Raw genomic sequence first — 12,990 nt, 5'->3', positions numbered from 1 at the left:
CAGGTTACATACTGTGTGATTGCATTCATACAAAGCCTAGGAGTCAGTAGTGGCTGCCGGGGGGAGGCAGGCAGAGAGAAGAGGGTGCGGTGGGTTCTGGGGCTGGCTGCGCTCTGTCTCTTCGTCTGGGTGCTGTTCACGGGTATTCACTCTGTGACAGTTCTTTGCCCCGTGTGCTTTTCTGAACACATGTTGCATTTCTATAAAAAGTTTATTTAAAACTGAAAGAGGAAGCTTCTCAATCACATTGCTCTCACTAAAACTATTGTTAATGAGAATGAAAGTTTTTGTATTGTTGATAAATAAAATAAAACAAAATAAAATATTATTTTAACATATTTCATCTTTATCTCTTTGATCATTTGTAGTTTTATAATGTACATAACATGCTGATACATTAGAACATATACTTAATTTACAAATAAATATATGTATGTGAGAGGTGCTTACTTTTTTAAAAAACTGTTGGTAGGGAAGAAACCAAAGGTTTGGCGAGCTGTGGCTCTAAGTCAAAACAGATGGAACAGCCTGAGCAGAGGCCGGCCTAGCTGTGGGAAGCAGGTGGCCAGGGGTGAGCCTCAAGCTCCTTGGTCAGCATCCTGTGTTTGGATTGGTTTCTTGTTGCTGGTGCATGAAGTGTGGGACCAGGAGGTGGTGGTGGAACTGGAGAGAGGGGCAGGGGCACAGGGGGAGGGGCTTTGGGGCCCTCAGGCATCATTGGTGAGCCAAACACATACACGGGGTGTGTGTGTGTGTGTGTGTGTGTGTGTGTCAAGGGATCCTTTTTCCCAGATTAAACCTGGGGTTTTCTCTGTGGTTCTTATGTCAAGGTTCTTTTCTTTCTCTGCTTCCCCCATGTGTAAAAGCTTGTTGCTACCCTGTTGTGCTGTCACCCTTTTGCTCCCATTGGTCAGAAGACAAATGTTCTGTATCTGACTCCCCAGCAGCTGGGGTTACCTGGACATCCTCCTTTCTCTCAAGCTCAGGTCCATGTAGCTCCCTGCAAGCCCTCTCCTCTCCTCTAAGTTCAGCTCCCTTCCTTGCTTTCAGCTGTCTTAGCTCCAGACCCTTCAGAAAGGGCCAGCTCTTTGTGTGGGTTATACTTGGCCATGGGAGGATGGGGTGAGGGAATATGAAGAAATGACAATTACTGGGCAACCAGCTGCCACTCTCCACTCTTTCCCCCTGCAACTCTTGCTCCCTGAGATCCTGCTCTCCCCATTTGGTACCTCTTCTAAGAATGCTTTCCAGCCTTCCTCTGCTCACTGGAGCTCGCCTTCCTTTAAACCTTTGTGGCATGTGTTTTGACCCCCTCTCATGGCCCTGGCCACATTCTGCATTGCATTCTGCTTTCTGATTTACCCTGTCCTTCCTGCTCTACCTCCTTGACTAGACTTTTAAGCTCTTTTAAGGTGGGAAATGTGCCTTGCTTATTATTGTATCCCATGCAGTGCCTTGCTTCATATCTTACAATAGGTGCTCGGAAAGCAACATGGAATCTTTGAGGGCTCCCAGCATCTATCCCTTTGCAGCCATGGCCCTCAGGTCTTGATATAACATGAAAGAATATGGCAAGAGGCAGAGAGTATAGGAGGTTCTGTTCAGGTAGGAGCAGTTACAAAAATGTTAAAAGCTGAAGTATTTTATATTTTTGAGATTTTCTTGTAGTCTTACCCTTCTGTCAACCCATTATCACAAAAGAGACAGAAGGTGAAGTTTCTGATGCTTCTGAAGCAGGGCCCCAGTCTCCCTTGATGTTTCGTGATTAACTACAGGACAAGTAATCATGTAGTGCTTAGAAGAAGCAGTTCCCCAAAACTTACCAGTGGGATCGGTTTCCCTAAGGAGAACACTGGAAACAACGGTTGGCTTACAGTACGCACATGAGAAAAAAGAGGTCACACTGCACACGGGTAGCAGAGTTGAGATTTGACTTGGGGTCAGTTTAGTTCCTCTCTACTGTCTGTGCTTTCGGTCTGATTAGAACTGGGCAGAATTGCTCCCAGTACAAGCAGCTGGTGGAGGACTGCCTCTCCCCTGTCATCACCAGAGGTTGGGGGGGGGGGGGGGGGCCCGTACAGGGCAGAGGATCTGCTCCTCACTTCGCAGCAGGAAGGTCATGGGTTGCCAGCTCCTTTTGTTGGGGCCCCTTGAGCAAAGGCTGTCAGGTTGTGCAGGGCCACAGGCCTGCTACTGCTTCAGAAGCTAGAGTAGCCTGGCATGAACCGGGTATGAGAGCCCGTGCCCTTCAGCAGGCCAAGTCAGAGGACAGCTCATTTGCAGGGACAGCCTTGCACTCAGAGCAGGGGGTCCTGTGAGGCAGGATGGATGGAGAGGATGCATAAGGGCTGTAACTTATGGGGAGAGAACTTGCTGAGGGACGGGAGTACAGAGTACCAGAGGCTTTCTGAAACTGAAAACAGGGCTTTTGAGTTTTAAAATTGATACAAGAACTGAAATTAGTGGTTTGGAAGGTCAAATAGAAGAAATGCCCCATGACCCAGAATAGTAACACAAAGAAGTGGAAATAATGAATTAATATGTGAGGTACTTGGAGACCTTGTCCACAGGATCTGGCGTGGGAATAATGGGAGTTTCAAAGGAGAGAAAGCAATAGGTGGAGGAGTCACTGAAGAAAATTTCACTGAATTGAAGAAAGATTTGATTCTTTAGATTAAACGGATTCATTAAGCTCACACTGAGACCGATACTTAGACCTGCTTTCTAGTAAAGTTCCTAAACTCCAAGAAGAAAGAGAGAAAAATCTTAAAATCTTGTTGGAAGGAAGAACAGGTTGTTTTCAAAGGAAAGAGAGTCAGACTCTCGCTGGTCTTCTCGTGTGCAACCCTGAGGCTGGAAGACATTGGATTGGCATCTCCAGACTGTCAAAGGGAGGGCTGCAGCACTGTGTACCCAGCCAAGATGTCACTCACAGTTCATTGCAAAGAACGACATTTAAAACCCGGGAGGGCACAGAACGTGGCATTATCTATTAACTGCACCTGAGGAAAGTACCCCGTGACCTTCTCTAGCTGAAGGACAAAGCAGAGCAGAGATACTAAGACAGGGAAAGGAGCAGGGAGGAGGGACAGGAGATGACCTAACCCTGTTTACACTGGGATGGGAGACAGCAGAGTGGGCATGGCACCAGCTGCTCCAGTGACATTTTGACACCTGTTCTGGTCTGTACAGCTCTCCTTCCGTGTCTGGAAGCCATGTCTAAGGGGCTGAATGGGGGGGCAGGGGCTGGAAGAGGGACTTCACACTCTCATCACAGAACATGCTCCCCCACAGACAGCACCTGGGATTCTCAGTGGGTTGGGTGCCTTTAAATGCCCCCTCGTTTCCTCACACCCAACTTTCTGCATAACATTGTCTCCGATCTTACCCTCTGAGGACTATGGCCCTGACCACTTAGGAATGGATTGGTATGCAAGGGAGTGGGGGATGGGTGGAAGGGGAGGAAGCAAATGGAAAGCAAGGACCAGGCATGATCTTCACATGGGTGATTGCTGGTTGGGTGTGTTGAAGGTCAGACTTTAGGGAGCCTGGGAAGGGAAATGGCAAGTCTCACATTTGTTTACTTATTTATTTATTTATTTATATTTTTATTGATTTCAGAGATGAAGGGAGGGAGAGGGAGGTAGAGATAGAAACATTGATGATGACAGAGAATAATTGATTGGCTGCCTCCTGCATGCACCACCCTGGGGATTGAGCCTGCAACCTGGGCGTGTGCCTTGACCAAGGATTGAACCTTGACTTCTTGGTTCATAGGTCAATGCTCAACCACTGAGCCACTCCAGTGGGACAAGTCTCACCCACTTTTAGCTGAAGCTTCTCTGGGGTGGTTCTACATGGGTCTTGCCTGATCTGAACCTGAACCTGAGCCCAGTGCATTAGCCCCAGGTATTTGTGCCAATTCTACCCCCTTCTTCCCCATCTCCCCTGTACTGCAGGGATGTTTGCACCTGCCAGAGCACCTTCTCTCCTTGAAGTCCTTTTGTGTAGTTCTTGAGCCTTTTTTTTTTTTTTTTTTTGCAGTTGGCTGGGGGTACTCATGGGGTGGCTTAAAGCATTGCCATCTTGCTATAATCTTGCCCCTTTTTGCAGCAGGCTGGGGGATTAGTTCATTCATTTTTATTGCGAACCTAACAGACTTTTTGGGGAGCTGTGCTGGGAACTGTGGAGAAAATAACATTTGAGCCCTTACACTGTGATCAACACTCCACAGAGGTGGCCTCAGCTCAGGAATGCCAGACATGTAAAGCTCTTAGATAGGTGCCTGGCCCCCGCCGGTTCTCCTGTGTGCCAGCTGGGCTGTTAGTTTATGCTCCCATGAGGTGAGTACAGTCCCAGATCCCCACTCTACAGAGGGGGAAATGGAAGCTTACAGGTCTTGCAAGTGTCATGTAGGTGGTAGGTGGCTGTGCCAGGATTCAAGTCCAGAACTGTTGGATTTACAAGTCTTATCTCTGAGGTTAAATGAGATAGGTGTGGCTTCTGGTTCAGCAGGGAGATGCCCAGAGAAAGGTATTCTGCCATAGTGACAAGTGCCACAGTAGGTTAAATGGAGGGTGCACAAAGGAGAGGCCCTTTTCCGAAGGATGGAGAAGAGACAAGTATTCCATGCCGTGTTCTCGGTGTGATCAGCATTGCTTCCCCTTCACCCAGGGGAGACGCCTCCGTCTCCTTTGGCTTTCACTGCAGAGGCACTAGTTTAGTGGTTGAGCACATGCTCAGTCAGTGAGTAATTATTGAGGGAAGGGGTGTGTCTGCTCCTGCCAGCCAGATTCCTGGGACCTTTCATTGGGAAAGACCCCTCTTCCAAGTACCTTGTGACCTGAGTCCCTGTCTTATGAATCTCCCAGCCTTCTTGGGGACACATGCACATGGCCTGGCTTAGCTCTGTGCTGCACAGCTATCTCTCACTCCACTCCTGTCCCTCCAGTGAGCACATTGGGCTGTCCCATTGGGCTACTTCATTGCAGTTACACATAAAGGAATGAAGCACCATTATATGATTGAAAAGTAAGCTAAATAAACCCCACGATTGCCTTCCACCCCCACAAATCAAACTGTGTTCATTTGCCTATTTCCCTCCCAGCCCTTATCCACAGGGCAAGAGGGTTTTTATATACAGTTGTGCCTCTTTGCCTCTTGCTTCCCTTTCACAGTTGGAAATGAGAGTTATCAGTTAGGAAATGGCCACCAGGTGGCGCCACAACACCAGACATCTGACTCCAACCGCCTAAGTCTGTAATACCTAGTGGTGAGCCATCCTTGAAGTGCTTGTCTATGGAAGTTTATTTTCAATTTTCTCTTTAAATGCTATGCTTCTCATAAATGTTTATCATAATAATTAAAAAAATAGAATAGGTATACAAAAAATATAAAGTAAAATTGTCATACAATGACACCTTTAAGAAGCAACGATATAAACAATTGAATAGATATCCTCTGTACTAGTATGTGTGTTCACAGTATGCATAACTATTTAAAAACATGTCCAAAATGTCACGTTCTCAGTGAGGGCTTCTCAGACGCCCCCCACCCCCTTCAAAATTGTAACTCCGTCCCCTTCCCACTTTCCCTGCTTTGCTTTTTTCTCTTAACATCTTTTGCCAGCCAACATACCATTTATTTTACTGAACGCTTTATTTTTATTTGTTGTCTGTTTACTCCAGAATGTACAGGGGAACTCCTGGCTTTTTCTTCACTGCTCTGTGCCCAGCACCTGGAACAGTGCCTGACACACACTAGTGTAGATAAGAGACGTCATCATAGTCTCTTACCTAGACTTTCAGTAAATACGCGTTGAATGAATGAATGTTAATATGTCCTGAATTTGTGGACATCTTTCTCTGTAAATATTGATCTATCTCATCCTTTTAAACCTCTGCTTAGTGTCCCCTTGAATGGACACATTCCACCGCCTGTTCTGAAACACAGCCATGTGGTTTCTCAGTGTTCTCTTGCCTTTTGTAGGTGGTGTTGCAGTCAGAGACCTTCTTGGAACATACCCCCTGGTTGCCAGTCTGATGATTTCCTTGCTTTGCTCAGATTCTGGGCTTAGTGCTGTACACACAACCGTTCATGTAATCCTCATACCATAAGCTTCACACCTGTGAAAGGTGCCGCTCTTAGCTTCTCTCTTTGTAGGTAACAAGCCCCTGCCCAAGACCACATGTCTGCTGAGTATTGAGCCATAGCTCTTGGAGGGGGATTCATCTTCTTCTTTTATTTTTTTAATCCATACCTGAGGATATGGTTTTACTGACTTTACAGAGAGGAAGAGAGAGGGAGAGAGAGAGAGAAACATTGATAAGTTGCCTCCTGTGTGCCCTGACTAGGGATGGAATCTGCATCCCAGGTATGTGGCTTGACCATGGATCGAACCAGAACCTTTTGGTGACAGGATGACTCTCCAGCCAGCCAGGGCGGGTGTGTGTGTGTGTGTGTGTGTGTGTGTGTGTGTGTGTGTTTCTGTATTAAGGATATTACTTCCTCATCTCTCATGTAACATCACAAACACCATTTCCCCACTTTGTAGATTGTCTTTTATCTTCCCCCCACTTTGTTTTTTGTCTTTTCTTTCATCTTTTTAATAATGTCTTTTCCTAGTCAGAAGTTTTGATTTTTAATGTAGCTAAACCTGCCAATGGTTTCTTTTGTTTTCTGGCCTTTGTTTCACCCTAGAGAGGACTTTTTCACCCCAAGCCTATTAAAAAGTGATTTGTGTATCTACTACTATTTTGTGAGGATTTTTTGTTAAAATCTTTAATCCATCAAAAATTTATTCTTCTATATAATACTAGAGGCCCAGTGCATGACATTCGTGCACTTGGGGGGCCAGGGCGGGCTGGTCCCTCAGCCCGGCCCGTGCCCTCAGTCTGGGAGCCGTCAATTGCACATCCTTAGCGCAGCTCTCCTGCCACCACCGCTGTGCTTTCCAGCTGTCAGCTTGGCTTTTGGCTGAGCGGTGTTCCCCCTGTGGGAGAGCACTGATCACCAGCGGGCAGTTCCTGCATTGAGCATCTCCCCCTGGTGGTCAGTGTGTGTCATGGCGACAGGTTGTTCCACAGTTTGGTCGATTTGCATATTACCCTTTTATTATATAGGATGGGGTAAATTTTTTAACTAATGCCCTCCTCAAGTGATAGTAGATTGTTTCACCAACATTTATTGCTTAGTGCCGCCTTCATCACTGTTTGAAATGCCGTCTTGGTCAGATATTAATTCTCATGTATCCTGGGTCCTGTGTTATGGACTGCTCTGTTCTGCCAATTGGTTCATCTCTTCCATGGGGCTTCCTGGCAGGACAGGCCCCTTCTCATCATGCTGATTTTTGAAAACTTAGCTCTTTTAACGATTCTTCCAGATGGGAGTTTAAATGTGTTGAATGCCAAAATGAATTCCCTTAGGATTTAGAATGAGCTTACTTTTTATACATGTATCAGCTGGGGAGAATTGATGTCTTTACAATATTCTTCCTTATTAAGAGAAGTGAAATAGCTCTCCTTTGATTTCAAACTCCTTTTTTTGGTCTTTTAGTAAAATTTCATAATTTGCCTCAAATGAAATTTGTACATTTCTTAAAAGATATATATGTAGGCTCTTGTGCCAGTACATTTTTGCCATTTATTGTTTGGATAGAAGAAACGGTTGATTTTATGGCCAGATGTCTAACACCTATAGCTTTTTCCTCAACCCAGTTCCATTCTGGTTGTTGATGTCATCCTTTCTTGTATTTTAACACTGCATCAGATTTCTTGTTCTTGTTTCTTATTTCTTTGGTCATTTTAACAAGATTTGAAACAGGGAAGGCGAATGTGTTGACCCAGTTTATGGTTTTGAAAGCAACATCTATTTTTAATAGTTTGATGTGAAAAATGTCATTTTCTCTGTACACCCCTGACAAGCAGCAGTGTCCAGGAACGTGCAGGCCAGGCAGGCACACTGAGGGGTACATGTGGGAGTCATTGAGAGCTGAGCCCAGGCAGGGCTCTGTTCACCTTGGGATCTCACAGCAGCGAGTGGGGAGGAAATAGGGCCTTTAACAGGTGTGTGACCTTTTGGCACTTAGTGATGCTCCTAAAGGGTGTGACCCAGTTAATGATCTGGACCGCTACCAGTCAGACCAGTTACTAGGTGTACCGGTTAATAATGCAGATTTTGTAATAAAAGAAAACATGATAATTTCAAGAGGAACATCAAAAGTGCTTTATTCAAAGTAATGTCCATTGCTAGCTATACATTTCCCCCACCTTTCAGATAATTTGTGGGTACCATCCCAATAGAACTTTTCTTGTTTTGAGGCAAACCATTCAGAGACCTAATTTTCTACTTCTTCATACATTTTGAAGTGCTGCTCAGAAAGTACGTGTGCCATCCACCGGAACAAGTGCTAATCTGAAGGAGCAAGGTCTGGTGAATTTGGTGAGTGGGTTAATATTTCCCAGAAAGATCTTTTAACGTGTCTTTAACTGGTTTTGAAGTGTGTGATGGTGCTTTATCACGAAGCAAAATTACTTTGCCGTGTCTTCTGACCCATTCTGGTTGTTTCACAATCAAAGCGTGGTTCAAATTGGTTATTTGTTGTTGGTAGCAATCAGTATTAACGGTTTCACCTGGTTTTAGAAGCTCATACTACACCACACCTTCCTGATCCCACCAAACACAGAGCATTACTATCTTCTTTCCAAAGCGATTTGGCCTTGCAGTTGATGTTGATGGTTGACCTGGGTCAATCCATGATTTTGTGCGTTCTCAAAATAAACCCATTTTTCATAGCCAGTTACAATTCAATGCAAAAAGACTTTCTTTCGTGCCATTGAAGCAACATTTTACTGGTGACTTTTCGGTTTTCCATTTGTCTTTTGTTCAGTTGATGTGGTACCCATTTTCCTTTCTTTAAAATCTTTGCCATCACTTGTAAATGATTGGAAATTGCTTGCTGAGCAGCGTTTAATCTTTTTGCAAGTGTTTTTGAGTTTGACATGCATCTTTATCCAATAATACTTGTAATTGGTCTTCAAACTTTTTGATTGACCTGGACGTATTTTGTCTTTCACATTGAAGTCATCACTTGCCACCCGTGTGAAACACATGCCACCCGTGTGAAACACCTGAACCTGTAACTCACCAACAGTGGTTTGTACAGTAAAGAGCCAGCCCTCGTTATAGGCCTGATTGTAGAGATTCCGTTGGGGATGGGGAGTGGCATGTAAGGATGTAGAATCCCTTTTTAAATTTTTAAACTTTTTATTTTGAAACTAGAGGCCCAATGCACAAAATTTGTGCAAAGGACTTGGCCCTGGCAGCCCTGGCTTCATCTGGAAGGTCATCCAGAAGGACATCCAGAAGGTCGTTTGGCTGGCTGGTCTAATTAACATATTATGCTTTTATTATTATAGATAATTTTACACTTACAGATAGATAAATAGAAATTCACATATACCATTCACCCAGCTTACATGTTAACAGCTTGCATAACCACAGTACAGCTATCAGATTAACATTGGTGCAATACTGTGAACTAAACTATTGACCTTTTTCAAATGTCACCAGGGTCCCCCCTAGCGCTCTTTTCCTGTTCCAGGATTCAGTCCAGGATTCCTCCCTGCAGTTAGTTGTTGAGTCTCATGAGTCTCCCAGTCTGTGACAGTTTCCTCGTCTGCTCAGAAGGTCACACCAGGTCCTCATTGGATGAAATTTATGGTCTTATTTTTGTGCTTCGTTAAAAGCGTCTCATCCAGGAGACTTCATCGAGCCCTGGGTGTTTTACAGGTGCCCGGCTGGCTGGTACTCTTGTGGAAACCAGCTTCTCCTGCCTCCCCAGGCTGCCCTCCTCCAGGGCAGGTCTGAGTAGTGCCACCGTTCTTTTCCAGGGGCAGGGGAGGCAGCTGACCAGCCCACCCTTCCCATCTTCTCTGAGGCTTGCTTCATCTTCTCTGATGTCCTCCTCTCTTTCTCTTGCATCGTTAATATTTTTCGTTGTTAATATAACTAATTGTGCTTGAGAACATGCCCAGGAGTGCCCAGAAAACCTGCCTGTGTCTCTTGCCTTCCCTCTTCTGCCCAGCTGGCCGGGGGAGTCAGGAACTTCTCTCCCCTTGCAAGCGGCCTTTCCCTGACAAGATGGTGCTCTTCCATCAGATCCCAGAGCTGGCTCAGGTGTCTGCGGTGGACCTTCCTCGTTTCTTCATTCTCTGTCTTACCCCATTTCCCGAAGTTCTCTTCAAGCCCTCCCACAAGTATTCCTAGGCCTCCCATTTTCCTGTGGGAAAAACTGCCTACGCTTCCGATGGAAAAATCAGGTCTTCCTTCCAGCCAGTGGCTGCAGGTGGCATCTCTCACCTGTTTTCCGCAGCCTTGTTTGGTTTCAGGAGTAACTATATGTGTTCGCATGGGCATGGGGAAGCACTAGCCGGCCTCTTCGTGAAGCGTTTACATGAAAACTCTCCTGCCAATTAGAGCATTAGTTTTCTTTTGAGAACCTGTTCCTGGGCTTATGAGAACTGCACACTCGTCACATATTCCTCCTGTTGCCTTGACTTTAAATTGGTTTCTCGTAGTCTTGCCCATGCCTTCCCTGCCCCAGGGGGTGAAGGCGGTGGTGAGGGGGTTAGCACTAGCCTCAGCTGTCATTCATTGGGACACTGCCCCAGCACTCTCACGTGCATCATCCTATGAACCCTTCAACCTCTGTGTGTGTGTGTGTGTGGGGGGGGGACTGCGATTCTCCCATTTTTACCGATGACGAAGGTGAGACGTGGCCAGGTCCAGAAACTTGTCAAGGGCACAGAGTAAGTGATAGGTGAGAATTCAAATCCTGATGAGTCTGTTCTCTAAGCCACAGAGGCACTGGCTCCTTTTCCCGCCTCAGAGACGATGCCACAGCCTCCTGTTCAGAGTTCACCAGATCTGCGATCGATGGCGGGTCGTGCACCTATGGGCTGGAGCGAGCTGAGCTGCAGGCAGTGGGAAGGCCCCGAGTCCAGCTGTCCAGGTGCTGTAGTATGTCTCCCTATTTTCCAAGTGAATGTAAACAGTGCTGTGATTATTAAACCACAAATTCATTTAAAAGTGTTGGTCATTTATCACAGCTTTTTGTTATCAAGGGTTTTTTATTTTTATTAAAATATTTTCATTGATTTCAGAGAGGAAGGGAAAGGAAAGAGATAGAGAGAGAGAGAGAGAGAGAGAGAGAGAGAGAGAGAGAGAGAGAGAGAGAGAGAGAAACACTGGGGATTGAGCCTGCAACCCTGGTATGGGCCCTGACCCGGAATTGAACCATGATCTCCTGGTTCATAGGTTGATACTCAACCACTGAGCAACACTGGCCGGGCTCAAGAGTTTTTCTTAACCAACAGATGTGAAAAAGAGAACTAAATCACTTGCAATGTTGAACAGGAAGGTCTCTAAAATGCATTTTCATATATACTGGTATGTCTATGTATCTCCTTATATTTCTACATACATGGATGTGTGCTTAACTGATGCCCTTCATGGTGTGAACTGTGTAACCTGGGCATAGGCCCCAGGGGCTGTCGGGGGAGGGGATTTTTCTATTTTGTACCTTTCTCCCCAATTTATATACTTTTAACATGTACATGTTTTACTTTCATGTAAACGTTCAGGAAGTCCTCCTACCTGCAAAGGTTAGGCATCCCGGGGGACTTGATGTTTCTGAGGACGAGATGGGCCTTGCTCATTCATCCCTGCTTCTCAGGCTTCCGCACAGCGTGTGGGCTGGGGCGTGGGGGTGGGTGGGCCAGTGTCTGTCACCTGACTTTGTGGATCCCTGCCTGTTTGTGTAGATCCCACCTCAGCTCCATAAATGTAGGTGCTTCCCTTTCCCGAGAAGATACCCATCTGTATCCCTTTTTCATGGTTTCTGCTGACCTTCAATCTCTAAACCCTGCCCTCACTCCTAAACGCTGCTGCTTTCTCTCCACGGAGGTGCAGTGGCCTTTGGACACAGTAGTGCCTCCCAGCCCATTCCCTGCCCCTCAGTCAGGAGGTGAGAGGTGGGATGTTGAATATCTGGTGGGATGACAAGAAAGGAGCCGGGAAAGGGGGGTGGACACTGTAGTGAGTGATGGTATGGCAGGTCTGACGTGCTTACGTGGCCAGGCTGCTCTGTGAAAGCTGCCAGACGCTGCTGCTTGCCAGGAAAAGATGCTTGGCCAGCTTAGAGAGGGTCAGGAGGAGGTAGAGATAACAGCAGTGCCAGCCACACAAGGCGGCCTTCCTGAGTGCTGGCAGGTGGTCCAGTCCCAGAGGGATGGGCCCCAAGAGAAACCTTTTGGCAACACAAAATCTGGTCCCGTGTCTGTGGTTCAGAGAGTGTACACATATGTACACTTATCGCTCCTGCAGTGGGCCAGATACTGGTGGAGGGGTTGTGGAGAGAATCCCGCGTTGTTTCCTTCCTATCCGTCTTTGTCGCAGCCTCTGTTCAAGCGCAGGAAGCTGGAGCAAGCTTCGACCACTTCGGCGGAGAGCAGCCCCAGGCCGAGGAAGCGGGCCTGGCGTCCATTTTCATACTTGTCCGAACATTTGGAAGAGATCACTCTCCTGTAATTGAACATTCCTGGATGTGTGTATTTTCTTTGAAACAGTCTCCATAAGCTTAGAAAAAAGTGGTTATTCTGCCTGCTCAACAGTGGTCTGCACCAGACTGTCTCATGTTATTTTCTCGGTTTCCTGAGCCTGAAACGCTGAAGCAGAATTCTGAGTTTGGAAGAAAACCAATGTTGCATATGGGATTTTCCTTCCCCTCCTCTGGAGCCCACACACACCAGACCAGACTCTGTCACAGGGAAACAAGAGACGGGGGATTGTTCTGTGGTTCTGCTACAACTGCCACGTGCTTGCCGAGTTACATCATGAGAATTGCTTTTTCTCCTGCTGTGTTTTGGTTTCCAAGGAGGCGTTAGCAGCCAGTGTGTGTGTGTGTGTGTGTGTGTGTGTGTGTGTGTGTGA

At 46.3% G+C, this 12,990-nt stretch overlaps 1 protein-coding gene across 11 annotated transcripts in view; it reads left to right on the top strand.

Annotated features, from left to right (window-relative positions):
- The window catches only part of RALGPS1 (Ral GEF with PH domain and SH3 binding motif 1), a 241,292-nt gene that overhangs the window by 39,956 nt on the left and 188,346 nt on the right, over window positions 1-12,990 (top strand). Inside the window, exon 1 of one of the 11 annotated variants that reach the window (XM_084898362.1) lies at window positions 8,121-8,439. The exons of 9 other annotated variants lie outside the window; for them this stretch is intronic. The gene's annotated coding sequence lies outside the window, so the exon portion shown is untranslated. Of the gene's footprint in view, window positions 1-8,120; window positions 8,440-12,990 lie in introns of those variants that run through there. One more of the 11 variants, XM_084898358.1, reaches the window with a different exon arrangement.

This window comes from Pipistrellus hanaki (genome assembly GCF_964339955.1).
Source record: "Pipistrellus hanaki genome assembly, chromosome: 11".
NCBI lineage: Eukaryota > Metazoa > Chordata > Mammalia > Chiroptera > Vespertilionidae > Pipistrellus > Pipistrellus hanaki.
This window is presented reverse-complemented; position numbering and strand designations above follow the sequence as displayed.